This window comes from Amblyomma americanum, chromosome 7 (genome assembly GCF_052857255.1).
Source record: "Amblyomma americanum isolate KBUSLIRL-KWMA chromosome 7, ASM5285725v1, whole genome shotgun sequence".
Classification (NCBI taxonomy): domain Eukaryota; kingdom Metazoa; phylum Arthropoda; class Arachnida; order Ixodida; family Ixodidae; genus Amblyomma; species Amblyomma americanum.
In genome coordinates, this window is record NC_135503.1 from 905274 (window position 1) to 923647 (window position 18374).

The following is an 18374-nucleotide window of genomic DNA, read 5'->3' on the forward strand; positions in this document are numbered from 1 at the left end:
GTATAGTGCGCTAACAAGATGGCACTGGCATGGCAGTGCTGTTGGCCTCCGGTAAAACCGGAGCCATGGTACCGCAGACAACTGCTTTATTATCAAACCCGAATGATCAGAGTGTAGAGTAAAACATGTAGAAATTATACCTATTAAAGCTGATCAATTCCCAAGCTCTAAGCCTTATTTCCCGGAACGAAATCCGATTTTAGCTCAATGAGGTTTCAAAGAACTGGCTGCAGCACACACAAAAAAAAAGCTGCTACGAAATTCCACTTTCAAATCGAAGCCTGTTGGCGGCGTTGCTTTAGATTCTTTTTCATTCAGACTGCGAGTAGTTCAGTACAGTCCTATCTTCTTTATATTTTTTAGTTTCGCAGGAATTGCAGTACAGGAAAGCAGTGCCAAGTGTGGTGGCCAAAGACAAGCGCAGTTATTCTTACCATGGAAATAAAACAGCACCTTAACCACCTTCGTCTCATTCATAGCTCGCTCCATCTTGCCTTGTACGGTTTTATGAACCAAATTTCTTGCAGGCACGGTAGGGAATTGACACTCAGCGTTTAGGTAATGCGTAGACGTGCAAGTAAAAAAAATACGGGCAGTTTAGCGAGCGGTTAACCTCAAATTATCGTGCGCTGGCACCATTAGCCCTGGTTATGAATAGTTTATCTTTACTTTCTATACTTTTGCTTACCTGCCTGGCTTACTTTGGTTGATATATCATATGATGTAAGTTTGCGTGATACTGCATCATTTTCAACTTGTACTGTTGTAGAATTGGCCATTCTCAACATTCTCAGGTCCCTGGAAGTCCTGATTCGGCTCCTGGTGCAGAGGTGCCGCGATAAAGCTAGGCACCACTGCCCCGTGAATGCAGGTGTTGCCATCGGTTGGGCTTGTGAGACCCATGTTTTCCTTGAGGCATCTCTCGTGAATAATAAGTAATTGAACTGCCACAGTGGGCAGTTTGCTCACAATCCGGTGGGCAGCTTGAAATGACGTCACAGCGTCACGTGACCAAGGTAGCAAACGTGCTAGAAGCAGGCTGCGGAAAGACAGACAATCGCTTTTCGGCGTAGTGGAAGCGCTAAAGCGCTAAAATGACAACCCCAGGAACCGTTCGAACCAGACTCGGGAGTTAGTGATTACCAGTATTCAGCCCAGATGCTGCATTTTAGCGACCCGTTGGATTTTCAAGTGGCCTGAGTAATGTTTTATTTTAAGCGACAACATGAGAGCCTCACTGCACCAGAAAGCCGGAATAGCTCTGGGGCAAAGCACTAAAGAAATAAAAACTCCATAGCTGGGGAGCAGGACGCGAACCTGTGGCGGCGCTAAAAAATTAGTTCTGCTGGCCGCTTCTTCAGACCAGTATGTCATCGCCACAGCTTTTTTTTAAAGCACGATATTTATTAGCTTGAAGGTATAATATTGTTATGAAGACGAAGAAGAGTGCAGTGGCGCGGGACGGAGTGCTCGCGCTAGGCCCTTGAGCCATTAAATCACATCTACATTATGTCATCATGTCGTGCTTTCCTTGGCTTGCCACCACGTAACATTTGGTGGAGGTGCTGGGATCTCATCGTCATCCTAGTCCCCGGAGCAGCGCCGCCTTCTGCTCGCCTTCGTCGTCGGCCGAGGGGACCTGGGCTCCGCCGCCCGGCTCAACCCCAGCTCGAACTGACCAGAACCGACCAGCCGCTTTCCCCCGCCCCGTCCCCAGCACCGAACACAAGACACGACGACCAGGACCTGACGTACGATGACCCGACTACGACCCGAACCAAGACGGCACCCCCGCCCAGGCTGTGCGGCGATCCCTCAACCCTTGACCTTCGGCAGTGGGTGACCGACCGCTGGGCCTGAAGCTCCGGGGGCAACCGTCCACCAGATCATCTCCTTCATATTTGTGGCAAGCCTTTCATCTTCTTCTATCCTTCCTGATCATCCTCATCGTCATCTCACCATTCGTAATTCAAGCAATCGATCGGGACGGTCGCTCTGAGGACCGGGGTCATGTTATGAAGACGAAGAAGAGTGCAGTGGCGCGGGACGGAATGCTCGCGCTAGGCCCTTGAGCCATTAAATCATATCTTCATTCTGTCATCATGTCGTGCTTGCCACCACGTAACAATATATTTAATGAACTAAATTATTTAAAGAGCTTTCAGGAAACGCCACGAAACACATCGCAAAAACATAAAAGCAACAGAGCACTTCACGAGAGGTAAGGCTGAGCACTTCACCAAGAGGGAGTGCCACTCCGGTTTAAATTCGGTCGGTCCAAACACTTCCCTCAGATGAACAATCAGTTGGGAGAGATCTTAACACCCTGCCTGTAGGAACTGCAAAACTCTCGAGCTGCACTTGCTGTGTTGTCGTCTTTGTCACGCACCCGCGTTCACGCCTGTTAAACTGCCGGTCTCTCACGCTGTAGTTTAAAAGCGTGGTCTTCATCACCTTCCATCCGTGCGTGTGGAAGCGTCATCAGACGCTTAGCACTTATAGAAACTGTCGTGGTAAACGCTACTGCTTTGATCTCTAGATATTCTTGGCGTACACGAGTTTTTGTACACAGACACAACAACGCGCTGAGTCATTTCAGTAGTGCATTTGATAACAATGAAATGTTATCAGTGCAGGACACATCCATGCATGTAACGCATGCAGTGCATGCCAGAAGTAAAGGTAGAGTTATATTTTCGGGATAAACTGGTAACTGTCTCGGTTTTGTTTCACGTATTAGCTCAAGCAACACACACACACACGTACACGCACAAACAAAACAACAATCATCTAGCACCTGTTCAATAGTGCCTTGAAAGCTTGTCTTATACGTTTGTTACTCAGTCATATCGCCAGATGTTGCCGATTGCAGAAAATAACTCGAGTTTTAAAACGACTGTTACCGAGGGTGAGGGAGGGCCGACGATCTGAGGGCGAGGGAGAGCCATCAATTCAAAAGTGAGGGTGAGGGAGGAATTAAAGCAAAGATGGGGGCATTTGCCCATCTCTTAGTCGGCACCGCGTGTCGGAAATAATCGGGGGCTGCGTAAAAGGTATCGTGTCATGGTAATTTGCTGTTCTAGTGAGTTATGGCTGATTGGTGTGTGATAGGCGATGAGGAGTTAATGAAATAATTAATTAACGTATTCAACAAAGAAATTAAAAATAGAAAAGAGGGTTCAAAGGTGTCAAAATTCTCAGAATAAATTCATTGCTTGATGATGCCAATTAAGAAAATTTATAGTGTGTAACTGAGAAATCATTGAAAAAGAACATAATTCGTTCAAAGGTGTCAAACTTCTCAGAATTGAAAGCCAGTGTTTGTTGATGCTAATCATCAGTCTATATTGTCGTTCTAATTAAATAATCCTGTAATAAAAATTCTAATGAGTCGCATCTGATGACGCGCACCAAACGGCGTACCCCTATATAGCGTCAGCACAGGAGTCCTGGAAGGTTTTGGTCGGTATACGGACAGTGCGACGCCTCGTCGTTAATGTGAGGCCGACTGTCGTCTGCCGATGATCGGCGTGGTGCGGCAAAGCTAAATACAACGCTGCGTGTGCATACGGCAGCTGAGCCTAGCGAGCCGCTTAGCTTCAGAACTCGATGTTGTCGCTAGCCCGCTTGGCTAATTGCTCAGCAGTGCCGAGCGACATTTAAAAAGGCGCCGGTATGCACAGCATGTGTGCGAGAGCAGACGACGCAGCAGTCCGTACGTGTATCGCAACTTTTGGTGTCCACGTGACCACGGTTCCTGCTCTTCCCTGTGCGTGACGCCATAGCACACAGAGGCGCGCAGAAACCGAAGTCGTTCATTACAAACAAGGCAATGATAAATTATTTACCACGCAAATATGAATCGCGGAGCACGTATCACGCGTCCTGGAGTAGTGCGCAATGCTTCAACACGCCAGCCAAAAATTTATTGGCTCTAGGCCTGCGTCCAAGTAATGCAACTGGAATAGGCGGATTACAAATGACATTTTTGGACAGTTACAAGATTAAAGATTGCGGAAATAGTTATGACGCCCGAAGTGAATTCCTTTCCTTTGTTATGAGGGCTGAGACAGCCAGCGTCATGAGCCTCCGGGACATGAACGTTTGAGTGCAGTGGGGCCGTGCGGGGGCCCAAGGACCCTGCGTGTCCTAAACTTCCCTGTGTCTAATAAAGTTTCCACCACCACCACCGGCTCTTTCTGCAAATTTTCTGCTTGCAAACTGTAAATTTTGGGGAGCTGCCCTAAAATTCTTATTTCGCTGAAAGAAAAAAAAAGGCCACCTGAAAGCACTGCTAAGCGCTATTTTGTGCCCGTTAGAGCAGGAGCACAGCGAGCGCGAGGCCGATGTAAGCAACTCGCAATTTAGATGCAATGGCGGGGAGCGAAGAGGAGGGCACCCAAGGGAGAGCAGCAGTAAGAGTCTCCGAAAATTTCAAACAGTTTCCGGTTTTCATGCCAGCTGGGAACTGAGCTGGAATAATTTCCGTCGGGCAGAGCGACTTGCCTCACTGACTGGTCCCTTACAAAATTCTAGAAAGTTTCCAGCTGTAGGCAAATGCCCAGCCATTTGAAACACTTTCCGAATGAACGCCTCAACTTCATGGAACGGTGCTCATGATTGTGAGTTAAAAAAAAAGAATTGCGAGTTTCAGAGATGGCTTCTAAAGCGTAAATATCCGAGGGTTTAGTGGACAACATCGTCCAAAGCAGCAAGAAGTGACGTTGCGTTCAATCGGTGCTCACTCACCCGACTGAGCGCCGCTTGCTGGGCGGCCGAGAGATCGCCGACGTAGCCGCTCATGGCTGCTGTAGCTGCTCGACGCGTCGCCGCAGAAGTGACTGCCGCAACGCTGTTGGCGGCCTTCAGAGCGGCGGCACACCGAGCGCGTGGATCGGGCCCCGAGGCGCCGACGCCAAGGTCGGCTCTCTCTTTCCGCCTGGGAAGCTGCGAGTGTCCCCTCTACGCACAGCACCACTCGAGGGTGCCCAGACATAGCGCCCGGTTTTTCAAACGATTCGGGGCATGGTTGCGCGGAGGACTCCCTGCGGTGTTTACACTGCGAACGTAGTGCCGCTGGAGTAGGGCCAAAGGGCGTCAGCACAAGCACAGGGCAGTCGCCTTCGTCCGGTGTGAAACACGCGCTTCTCTGGCGTCCGAAGGCGTCGTTGCTGTAGGCGTCACTCGCCCGGCGTTGCGCACACCGTCGAATTCGTTGCACTCCTTTTGTCATACGTGCACACTGGTCGAACCGGTCAGTGGGCAAACACGCAGCTACTTAAGGTAACCGGTTACAATTACTCCATCTGAAACGTAACTGGTTACAGTGGTGAACTTCCAAGAAAAGTAACTGAAAAATTAGAGAAAGCACTCGGCTATGATTGCGTTATTTTCATTCAGACTTTAATTTTCATAAAACAAATATACAAGGGGTGTTAATTGAATATCTCAACAGACAAAACTCGTATGGATTGTGGGATGTTGCGAACACGAAACGATAGCTGGGCCTCTGCAGGGTACTTCAGGTACGAACTCACTTTCTTTTAGAAGTGCCCAAGTGTGGCGAGGCGGGCCCAGTGGAATACACGTCCCTTATTTGAACTGCAGGCATGAGATAGATTGTGGAATCCCATCAACTTGTCTGCATTGTCGTTGACTGCCGTAGTCTAAAAAATAAAACTGACCAATTTCACTCGCTCCGGGAAGTAACAGATGCCCATGTGGTAATTAAAACGGAGTCATGGCTGGACAACAGCATACGCGATAGTGAAATATTTCCTACGACCCATACTACGTATAGGAAGGATCGCAATGCACGCGGTGGTGGTGTGTTCATACTTGTTCATAGCAGTTTAATTCTCCCAAGAAAGCATAGTAAGCACTTGCACGAACACAAAGTTCATAGCAATAGTTCTTTCCCCAAGCCACCCGAGATTGGAGCCTGCTGCCGAAAGATGTTGTTACCTGCACAACTTTATGTGCTTTTTAGACGGCTCCCAAACCTAGATTGGGAGTGAACGCCGAGATTTCGACTTATTTGCTTTTTGTCTCTTTTAATGTTTTTATTGTAAAAGTTTGTCGTTCCACGCGGGTAACCAAAATTTACGCATTTTTGCACTCCCTTTCCTGCAACATCCTCTGGCGTGAGGCTAGCAGTATGTTGAAATAAGTAATAAATATATAATAATGGTGAGCGTAATACTATAGATGTGCTGGAACTCCAAAATGAGCCAGGATATACTCGTTGTCACAGAAACAAGAAGGTTCTAGGCAGATGTTGACAAGGCAGTGCCACCCAGCTGCGCCTCGGTAGGAGAAGCGTTGCCGAAATGAGGTAAGTTACTTTCGCCAGAAAAAAAAGGGGGGGGGGGGGGTGGGACTTTGTAGTGAGCACGACAACCAAACGGCAACTTCGGAGTCGAATTAGATGGTTAAATTGCTGATACTTGCTTATCCTATTAATATAACTTTAAGGAAGGCCAACGAGTCACAAGTAGATATTCACCCTTAGTATACTACTAAACTGTTGGGTTTCCAAATGCAGTCAAAGCGCAACATTGGCAAAAAAAATATAGTAACTGTTCTTCACGTGTGTTCCCACGTAAAAAAATTGGAGGCAGATATTTCCGCGGAGCCAGCACATGCATGGCCGTCGAAAGCAAGGCGCAACATGCATAATCGACACAGCATATGTCTATATGCTGAGGCAACTATTACCAATGGGAGGACTGTCAGTTGCTGTCAGAGAAAATATTAGTTTCATGGCCTCACACACAAAGAATATCATATAACAAAGCCCCCGTTTCCGGATACAGTGCACATCAAAACTGCCTGCCACGGTGATGGTGGGCTAGTTAACAAACGCCACACAGCTTGATCTCGATTGGAAGTAGAAGCTTAGAGAGAACTAGTGGCTTCGTAGGCGAACTCAAAGGAAAGCTAAATGATATCAGCATTCAGGACCTTCGGCGTAGCCACCTCACTGACTTCTAAGGCAGGATGACTTTTAAGACAGCCGACAGAAGGAGGATTACACACCTATGAGTATATATTTATTTATTTAGGACATACTGCAGGCCCAGTGAAGGGCCCTGGCAGGAGGGGCACAATAAACACAATACAAAAAAGCACAAAACAAAAATCAATGAACGGCCTGTTCAATGGCATCAACGTCAACTGTTGATGATGGTGGTAACTGATTCCACTCGGTAATGGTGCGGGGAAAAAAAGAGAATTTGAATATGTTAGTTCTGGCAAAGTAAGGTTTTAACGATTCAGTGTGCCTGTTTCCTGTTGACCTGGACGTTATCGGTTGGAGATACAAATCGGGGGCCATTGACAGTTTGTTAGTTTTCAATAGAAAGAGAAATCTTAACCTTAGTATTCTACGCCGAGTTTCAAGGGACTGTATATTATGTTGAAGCAACAGAGCAGATGGTGAGTCAGTGGTGCGATATTTAGAAAATATAAACCGAACTGCTTTGCGCTGAATTCTTTCAAGGGCATTAATGTTAGTCTTTGTGTGAGGATCCCAAACAGTGCATGCATACTCAAGTTTTGGTCTAATCATGGTGTAATATGCCAATTGCTTAACGTTAGGGGGAGCTAGTTTTAACTTGTGCCTAAGAAAACAGAGATTGCGAAATGAAGAAGAGCATACGGTTTCAATATGTTTATTCCAACTAAGATTATTCGTTAGTGTTACTCCTAGGTACTTGTATTCTTTGACTTCTGAAAGGTGCCGAGTGGGAAGATTATATGAAAAGAAATGACTGTTTCTTTTATTAGTAATCCGCATAAATACTGTCTTGTCAGCGTTTAGTTCCATCCCCCATTTAACGCACCATTCACTAACATTGTGTAGGTTATGATTAAGTAAAATCTGGTCGTCTTGAACTTTAACTTCATTAAACAAAACACAATCGTCGGCAAACAACCTAATTTGAACAGGATGAGAGATGATGTCTGTAATGTCATTAATATAGATAAGAAACAGTAATGGCCCAAGGACACTGCCTTGCGGGACACCAGAAGTGACTGGAAGTTTGTTAGAACAATGACCATCGATACTAACATATTGAAATCGATTAGATAAATAAGCCGCAACCCAATTAACAATAAAAGAAGGAAGACCTATAGTTTCTAGTTTATGGATAAGCTTATTGTGCGGAACTAAATCAAAAGCTTTCTTAAAATCTAGAAATATGACATCTATTTGGCCGGAATGGTCCAGAACTTGAGCGAAATTGTGAATTACGGATGTAAGTTGGGTGACCGTAGAAAAGCCTTTGCGGAAACCATGCTGGAAAGCCGATAATTTGTTGTTGTCATCGAGAAATGTTTTAATGTAATTGGCTACGATATGTTCAAGAAGCTTGCAGCATGAAGAGGTCAACGATATGGGACGGTAATTATTAAAGAATGCGGTATCACCTGTTTTGTGTATGGGAACGACACGGGCCACCCTCCATTCGGGTGGTAGACTTGAAGACAAAAGAGAAGCACGAAAAATGATAGCAAGAAAGTGCGAAACCATCTCAGCATAACGATGTAAAAATGAATTAGGTATTTCGTCAGGCCCAGGAGTTGCTTTTGTTTTAAGATTCAAAAGCATTGCAAAAATACCAGGTTGAGATACGAGATCGTGCACAGGCTGGGAACAAGAATCACGAGTTGTGAAATTATTTGCAGATTGGGAAAAGACACTGTGAAAATATGAATTGAACTTGTCAGCAATATCTTTTTTGTTGGTGAGCAACGTGCCCTCATGCATCATCGCAGGCAGGGATTTTTTTTCTTTGCTTAAAAAATTCCAAAATTTCTGAGGAGCGTTACGAATGAAATTCGGCAAAATGTTTTGAAAGTAATGTCGCTTAGCAGCCGCAACAGCTTTGTTCAAAGAAGCCTGCTTCATTTGAATGATGTTGTGAGGGACACGGGCTCTTCTTAAGCGTTTAAGTTTTCTTTTGAGATGCAAGATTTCTCGCGTAATCCAGGGATTAGATTTGCCACTTTTTTTAGCTCTTGATGGAATAAATTGGTTGATACAATATGTGCATATGTCTTTAAACTTGATCCAGAGATCAGATGTGTCAGTTCCGACAAAGGTGCTGAGACACAGATCTAAACAATCTAATACACTCTCATCCCTGGCACGTGAGAAATCTTTTACAAGTACGGTTTTGGACGGTACGGCACATTTATCAGCGACGAAATCGCAAGTGAAATACACCAACTCATGATCAGATAGTCCTTGATGGATCGAAACTGAAAACATTTCAAAAGAGCGGTTCACAAAAATCAGGTCAAGAATGGAAGCAGATGAGCCATGAATACGTGTAGGTTGTCCGACTACCTGTTTCAAATTGTGACACAGCATAATATCAAATAAGTGCTCAGCATTTGCGCAATGTCGTGAATTAGATGAGGCCAACTCCCAATTAGTGTTAGGTAAGTTAAAATCACCGACAAGAACTACGTTTTTATGTTTGAATGATGACATGTGTTCCGACAAATCGCGTAGAAACTGAGCAGGGGAATCTGGAGCTCGGTAAACAGCAAATAGAAAAATGGAACGGCCCCTAAAAGATAGCTTTAGGGAAATGCTTTCATGGTCATCAATTTGCCGAGTTAAAGTCGCATGAATATTGTTTTTAACTAAAACCGCCACTCCACCACCTCTTGATAATCTGTCACGCCGATAGATTTGATAAGTTGGAGGAAAAACGTCTTTGTTATCTATTTCATCGCGAAGCCATGTCTCCGTAATGATGACGATATGTGGATTGTACCCAAGAAGAAGTGCCTCAAGCTGTTCGCTTTTGTTGGTTATACTCCGCGCATTAATGTTAATAAGTCTTAATTCCTTCTGGATCCGCGCACTACGTCATTCACTTTTTCGTGTGTTCCTCGATGGCAGTTTCACTCTTGCGCTAGTGGTATCATCCCACGAAAACATCTGGCCAGCAACGAGCAATTTATCATTGATTAAGGTCACCTTCATTTTCTTGTCTCTCAGTTTTAGTACTATCCCATAATAGTTTTCGTTTCCTGAGGGTTTCCTTCGAGTAGTCATTCTGAATAGATACTTTTTTTCCTTTTAGCTTGTGAGCGTTTTTAAGGACTTTTTGCTTTTCATTGTAATCCTGAAAAAATATGATCACAGGCCTGTTGACCGTGTTCTTTCCTAAACGATGAATTCTACCGACAGAAGTGCAATGGACATCAAGTGTTTCCGAGAAAATTTCAGTCAGAACCTTCTGTTTTAGATCAGATTCTGTCTCATCTGGTTCCTCGTTTACACCAAAAACGACTAAATTGGAACGTCTACTGTAATCTTCCATATAGACCAGTTTCGACTGCAAGGCGTGAATTGTGCGTTCCATATTATCAATACGTTCTGTTTGTTTTTCAAAATCCGCAAAGCGAGAGTTTAAGTCAGATATTGTTTTTTCCAAATCTACTTGTTGTGTTCTGAGTGCTACAATCTCTGCTGTTAACTTGGAATGAGCTGTAAGCAACTGCTTTAATAGTTCTGTACTGTCCTCATTTGAATTATCAGGCCCAGGGTTACATTCAATGTCACCACATAAAAGCAGCGCGCAAACACAAAACACGTCTTGGGCAATGATGACACATCGTTGTGGGCACGGCAGGACCAAAAGACCGCGGCAATCACTTCTAATTGTAGTAGAATAACAACCAACCTGTGCAAAGCAGAACAACGAAGCGTAAGGCAACATGCCTATGTGCGGTCCGCTGTGCCCACTGAAGTTGAAGCCTGGCTGTCGGTCTTTTAAACGAAGGTCCGGGCAGGTCACATGGAACGGGGGCGGTGCTTGAAGAAGGTAATCATTCCGCCAGGAAATGAAATCTCCCGCATCTGTTGTCAAATAATCTTGAAGGCACGTGTCGACTGTAGCGGTATCCTGATGAAGAAGCAGTTTGGACGGACCGAGCAGAAAAACCTGTGCAAAGCAGAACAACGAAGCGTAAGGCAACATGCCTATGTGCGGTCCGCTGTGCCCACTGAAGTTGAAGCCTGGCTGTCGGTCTTTTAAACGAAGGTCCGGGCAGGTCACATGGAACGGGGGCGGTGCTTGAAGAAGGTAATCATTCCGCCAGGAAATGAAATCTCCCGCATCTGTTGTCAAATAATCTTGAAGGCACGTGTCGACTGTAGCGGTATCCTGATGAAGAAGCAGTTTGGACGGACCGAGCAGAAAAACCTGTGCAAAGCAGAACAACGAAGCGTAAGGCAACATGCCTATGTGCGGTCCGCTGTGCCCACTGAAGTTGAAGCCTGGCTGTCGGTCTTTTAAACGAAGGTCCGGGCAGGTCACATGGAACGGGGGCGGTGCTTGAAGAAGGTAATCATTCCGCCAGGAAATGAAATCTCCCGCATCTGTTGTCAAATAATCTTGAAGGCACGTGTCGACTGTAGCGGTATCCTGATGAAGAAGCAGTTTGGACGGACCGAGCAGAAAAACCTGTGCAAAGCAGAACAACGAAGCGTAAGGCAACATGCCTATGTGCGGTCCGCTGTGCCCACTGAAGTTGAAGCCTGGCTGTCGGTCTTTTAAACGAAGGTCCGGGCAGGTCACATGGAACGGGGGCGGTGCTTGAAGAAGGTAATCATTCCGCCAGGAAATGAAATCTCCCGCATCTGTTGTCAAATAATCTTGAAGGCACGTGTCGACTGTAGCGGTATCCTGATGAAGAAGCAGTTTGGACGGACCGAGCAGAAAAACCTGTGCAAAGCAGAACAACGAAGCGTAAGGCAACATGCCTATGTGCGGTCCGCTGTGCCCACTGAAGTTGAAGCCTGGCTGCCGGTCTTTTAAACGAAGGTCCGGGCAGGTCACATGGAACGGGGGCGGTGCTTGAAGAAGGTAATCATTCCGCCAGGAAATGAAATCTCCCGCATCTGTTGTCAAATAATCTTGAAGGCACGTGTCGACTGTAGCGGTATCCTGATGAAGAAGCAGTTTGGACGGACCGAGCAGAAAAACCTCTGCAAAGCAGAACAACGAAGCGTAAGGCAACATGCCTATGTGCGGTCCGCTGTGCCCACTGAAGTTGAAGCCTGGCTGTCGGTCTTTTAAACGAAGGTCCGGGCAGGTCACATGGAACGGGGGCGGTGCTTGAAGAAGGTAATCATTCCGCCAGGAAATGAAATCTCCCGCATCTGTTGTCAAATAATCTTGAAGGCACGTGTCGACTGTAGCGGTATCCTGATGAAGAAGCAGTTTGGACGGACCGAGCAGAAAAACCTGTGCAAAGCAGAACAACGAAGCGTAAGGCAACATGCCTATGTGCGGTCCGCTGTGCCCACTGAAGTTGAAGCCTGGCTGTCGGTCTTTTAAACGAAGGTCCGGGCAGGTCACATGGAACGGGGGCGGTGCTTGAAGAAGGTAATCATTCCGCCAGGAAATGAAATCTCCCGCATCTGTTGTCAAATAATCTTGAAGGCACGTGTCGACTGTAGCGGTATCCTGATGAAGAAGCAGTTTGGACGGACCGAGCAGAAAAACCTGTGCAAAGCAGAACAACGAAGCGTAAGGCAACATGCCTATGTGCGGTCCGCTGTGCCCACTGAAGTTGAAGCCTGGCTGTCGGTCTTTTAAACGAAGGTCCGGGCAGGTCACATGGAACGGGGGCGGTGCTTGAAGAAGGTAATCATTCCGCCAGGAAATGAAATCTCCCGCATCTGTTGTCAAATAATCTTGAAGGCACGTGTCGACTGTAGCGGTATCCTGATGAAGAAGCAGTTTGGACGGACCGAGCAGAAAAACCTGTGCAAAGCAGAACAACGAAGCGTAAGGCAACATGCCTATGTGCGGTCCGCTGTGCCCACTGAAGTTGAAGCCTGGCTGCCGGTCTTTTAAACGAAGGTCCGGGCAGGTCACATGGAACGGGGGCGGTGCTTGAAGAAGGTAATCATTCCGCCAGGAAATGAAATCTCCCGCATCTGTTGTCAAATAATCTTGAAGGCACGTGTCGACTGTAGCGGTATCCTGATGAAGAAGCAGTTTGGACGGACCGAGCAGAAAAACCTGTGCAAAGCAGAACAACGAAGCGTAAGGCAACATGCCTATGTGCGGTCCGCTGTGCCCACTGAAGTTGAAGCCTGGCTGTCGGTCTTTTAAACGAAGGTCCGGGCAGGTCACATGGAACGGGGGCGGTGCTTGAAGAAGGTAATCATTCCGCCAGGAAATGAAATCTCCCGCATCTGTTGTCAAATAATCTTGAAGGCACGTGTCGACTGTAGCGGTATCCTGATGAAGAAGCAGTTTGGACGGACCGAGCAGAAAAACCTGTGCAAAGCAGAACAACGAAGCGTAAGGCAACATGCCTATGTGCGGTCCGCTGTGCCCACTGAAGTTGAAGCCTGGCTGTCGGTCTTTTAAACGAAGGTCCGGGCAGGTCACATGGAACGGGGGCGGTGCTTGAAGAAGGTAATCATTCCGCCAGGAAATGAAATCTCCCGCATCTGTTGTCAAATAATCTTGAAGGCACGTGTCGACTGTAGCGGTATCCTGATGAAGAAGCAGTTTGGACGGACCGAGCAGAAAAACCTGTGCAAAGCAGAACAACGAAGCGTAAGGCAACATGCCTATGTGCGGTCCGCTGTAATAGCCGAACAGTAATAGCTAAAAAGTTAGCTCTTTAGTATTGTTTAACCAGCGTTCTAGTTAGCACGTCTTCTCTGTATTCTAATGTACTATACCGCTGGCAATGCTAAGCCCTAAAAAGTGCTCTTCTAACTCAAAAACACCATTTTTTTAAATTTCAGGGGGCCACTTTGATGACCTAAAGTGCGGTGAGGCGAAAGCCTTTAGCGTGGTATTGCTGCTTGTGTCGCTGATGTGTGTTTAAGATGTTGATTAAGAACACAATTGTTTTTGAATCTTATATGCTGGAGACACTTGAGGGCATTTGCGAGGCATCAGTCTGATTCGACGCCTTTCCGCAAACTCTCTCTAGCGTCCTAGACACGAAAAATTACCTATGAGTTGGTAGGAAGTAGCTTAGTCGTTAGAAAGCTCGGCTGCAGAACGGAAGGATGATGGTTCGAACCCCATCGTGCAGAAAGGCCTTTTATACGTGTTGCTGAAGAGCGTAGCGGAAGGACGCACGGATGGTCGCGAGCAAGAGCCATTAAAGGCTTTCGCCTTAAAATTTGTAACGTCTTAGGTGAAACACCAAGTATACGCAAGAGACGAGAGCGCTATTGGTAATGCGCGCTGACGATGTCCCGTAGAAAGAAAGTCCATGGAGTATTTGAACCCACTCTGGCTTGTACCTCAACCTAATTTAACCGGCCAGCTAAAAAATCCTTTGCACATGAAGGCGCTGATGTTTACATTTAGAAAAGTTATCCGTCTTAGAACGCACAAATAATCATTTCTACGGGCAATCGGCGGTCGTATAAAATTCATTAAAAGACATTAAATAAAGAACTATAATGACTGAACAGTAGCCGTGAGAGCAAAATAATAAAAAAAAACCAGAAGATTCAAGTTAAGAAAGACGGATTATTTGTCTTTATTTTCATTTAATTTCAGGTAGCCGACTTGAATTCTTTCAGGCAGTGTACTGGTGTTAAGAGTGAGGACTACGTGTTTCTTGTCTACTTCCCTGTTATCTTTCCCGATCTTTATCCGCTGAACATTTATGACAGCTTGGTCAGTAACCCTTTCAAGCATTTCCTTCTCAGACGGGTGAACAAAATCAATTTCAGAGATGACGCCTCGGGCAGTATTCAGAGATCGGAGTGAAGTGACAGAAACAGAAACCTCCCCTATCGACACAATGTTTGCGAGATTTGAGTACTGGACGCTGTCACGCAGTTCGAGGTGTAAATCCCCGCTGGCCCTTTTTGACCCCTTGTAGGCAAAGTCCAAGGTCAAGCACTTTGCTAACAGGAACGAGGATATGAGTCTTGCTTGTTTATCTTCTGCTTCACTATGGACAACATGAAATTTCGGAAATAATACCTTTATTTTTTTTTCAAGAAAAAAGCGTTCCATCCTCTTTTGAGAGAGCGATTATGCTTGGAAAGGGGGAGCCATAAAAGTTTTTCGGTAATGGTGCCAGCCGCCCACCGTGGAGGCCTACACGGGGACGGGACAGGAACTTGCTAGCAAGCCCTGCCCACGACAGCTGTACACCCCAACTGTAACCAAATATGACGCAACTCAGGGTAGTTAGCCACGCAAGGTTAACCCTAGCCTACTATAAAAGGTGAAAAAAATATTGGCGGTGGTTTAGCTTTGGTTAAACCTGGAGTGACGCGATAGCTACAGCTGGCCGAGCGGAACTTGCTCAGTTTAATTGCTGTCAGTCTTTCGCCGCTCCGTTTCGCTGGGCGTTCCTTCATTTTCGTCCCACTTGACACGGCGCATGCGCAAAGCTGTTGCAGCTCAATTTCGTCGACTCGCCGCGCCGCCAGCAGCAGCAGCAGCTGATCCGCATCACGTAACCAATCACGTGACCACGTGGCGGCGCCGCCACGCTGAAGGCTCGAAGTGCTACCGTAATGTAGCTATCACTACAGAACGATAAGGGAATAGGAGACAGGCCAGTTGTGAGAAAGAAGATAGGAAAGTAAAAGACAAAAGGCGTCTGCCGATTTCCCCCGGTCGGGTCAGGCGTCTACGGGAACCTGGGGAAAAGTGGCGTGTTACCTCCGCGAGGGACCTCAAAGGTCCAAGCGCTCGGCATCGGCTCAACCACCAGGATCCCCTTTTCCCGGACACGGCGATGCCACGCACGGCGAAGTGCGGGTGCTCGGGTCCGTGGTGATGTATACTGCTCACCATCATCCCTGTGCCGGGATGTCCCTGCGGATGCTCAGGAACCAGTTGTGTCGCGGCTCACCAACATCTCCACGAAGCCCCCTGCGGGGTGGAGGAAGAGTAGGACTAAAAAACAATTCCTTAGTTTGTTTTAGCGCTGATAAGTCGACAGAAGCAGCGGAGTGATATGCCTCCCACAGGGGCAGTGACTTGGAAATTTTAGCCGAGCGAATCAGATGCCTTACGTTAGAGAGCCGTATTTTAATGAAGAATCAAATCTCAGCGGCACATAAAAATTAGTCAAGGAAGCAATTTTAAGCTTACAAAGCTTTTAGTTACAACTGATCGGTCGTGAAATGAGGGCAAGTATTCGTCAATAAAAACAGCAAGTTCGCAATTTATGGCCTCGAAGTTTGCATTTTTGTAGTCGCGGGTATATTTGGAAGTGTTACTCTGGTGCGATGTCACAACGTTCAGTGAAAAATGAAGCATACAGTGGTCACTCAAGCCTGGAAAGCAAGATGTATGGGCGCGACAAGATTAGGTGAAGTTGTAAGAACAAGTTGGAGGAAGAAGATGTAATACGAGTAGCCTGAGTGGCAAGTTGTGACAGATTAAAATCAGTACACATAACACACAAAACTATCACACTCAGCAGCAAAAGCCTCAGGCATAAGAGCGCACATTGGGCCACAAAATGATTGGAAAATTGAAGTCACCTTCTTAATAAAACACCCCCCGCGGTGGCTCAGTGGCTAGGGCGCTCGGCTACTGATCCGTAGTTTCAGGATTCGAACCCGACCGCGCCGGCTGCGTTTTTGTGGAGGAAAAACGCTAAGGCGTCCGTGTGCTGTGCGTTGTCAGTGCACGTTAAAGATCACCAGGCGGTAGAAAATATTCCGGAGCCATCCACTACGGTACCTCTTTCTTCCTTTCTTCTCTCACTCCCTCCTTTATCCCTTTTCTTACGGCTCGGCTCAGGTGTCCAACGATATATGAGACAGATACTGTGTAATTTCTTTCCACAAAAACCAATTATTATTATTATTCTTAATAAAACAAGAGGAACATGTGGAAAACGAACGGTAATCGCGTAAACAGCACCATGAAGTTCTTCAACGACACCGTACGAGGGAGGACGATAGCGAACGGCCGAAATCAGTTAAGTTGTGCGTGCGCAGATCCACTCAGAGAAGTTCTAATCTGGCAGCAACATGAACAAGAGAAGAAAATGGAGTGTCAGCAACGGCTATCAAAACGCCATCTGCTATTCTTTCACCCCTGTCACACCGATCAGTGAGAAAGCGCTTGCTACAAGGAAAAATTTCAGAGCTCTCAACTTTCTCAGAGAGCCAGGTTTTTAAGGAAAACAATGTCCGCGTCATATGCATCGATAGTCGCGAAAAGTTCATCACGAAGTTCATCACTTCGAATGTTAGGTTTGGTGTCGTTTATAGTGTTTAACGTCCCAAACCGACTCAGGCTATGAGAGACGCCGTAGTGAAGGGCTCCGGAAATTTCGACCACCTGGGGTTCTTTAACGTGCACTGACATCGCACAGTACACGGGCCACTACCATTTTGCCTGCATCAAAATTCAACCGGCGGGCGGCCAGGATCGTACCCGCGTCTTTCAGGTCACCTCGAATGTTAGTATACAAAAATGACAATGAGCTCCGGACTGCAGATCGGTGCCCATCACCCCTCACGCGCCCCTAATATGTGGAAGTTTCGGATAAAAAACGTAACAATACGACCTTCAAAAACTCTGTCACTAAGATGATTGTAGCTGCAACACGTATTGCTCATGGAAAGCTTATTGTAGCACAGTTTGAATTCAGACTTTTGAGATATTCCAAATACGAACAGTTTTTTCCTCGCCTGACGCATCAGAAGAGAGTAATCTTCACTTAAACTGATTTGATCATTTTTGAGTTTGGAACTTGAAAAGCATATTGTTTGTCTTGACTTATAAGACAAGAATTTCGCACTGACTGGTCTGCATTTATTTTCGAAGAAACTATCAAGCCCGTTTAATCGGCATCTCCGGTGCTGGAAAAAATTAAGGGAGATGAAAGTAGATTAACAACTTTTTCTTCAGTCTCGGTCCAAGGTTCAGAACTGAGGTCAGGCAGGCCATAAAACGGAAGATTGATTCATGGCGCTGCCTATCTTGGAGCTGTGCCTGACTAACCCTGATTTTAAAGTTTTCACTGGCTAGGTTCTGGGCAAAGCATCGCAGTCACTGACATTCCTGTAGAAGCGATTCAGAGGCAGCAGTTTTGCGTTCGACCACAGTTAGGCTTCTATCAATATCTTATAGGTGATTCTGAATTGCCGGCTGACTTTTTTATTCATTCACTATGCTGAATAAAACAACCTCCATTTTAGCGGCTCGTGTATTCATATCCTGCAGTAAGGAAAGCATATCACTTAGCTGCTTCCCCTGAACATCGGCGTCTTGGGCACACGCACTGGGTCCAGGGTTTTCTTCCACATCACCGCAAAGCAGAAGAAGCTCTTTACCAACAACGAGACACTCGCGTAGCAAAGACAATGGTACTCCCTGGCGTGG

General features: G+C 46.4%; 1 pseudogene across 1 annotated transcript in view; it reads right to left on the reverse strand.

Annotated features, from left to right (window-relative positions):
- LOC144098246 (SEC14-like protein 2) overlaps positions 1 to 4906 on the reverse strand; it is a 144921-nt pseudogene extending 140015 nt beyond the window's left edge. The window contains exon 1 of the transcript XR_013307147.1: positions 4750 to 4906. The product of XR_013307147.1 is annotated as an SEC14-like protein 2 (transcript). The remainder of the gene's footprint in view (positions 1 to 4749) is intronic.
- Positions 4907 to 18374: the final 13468 nt, after the last annotated feature.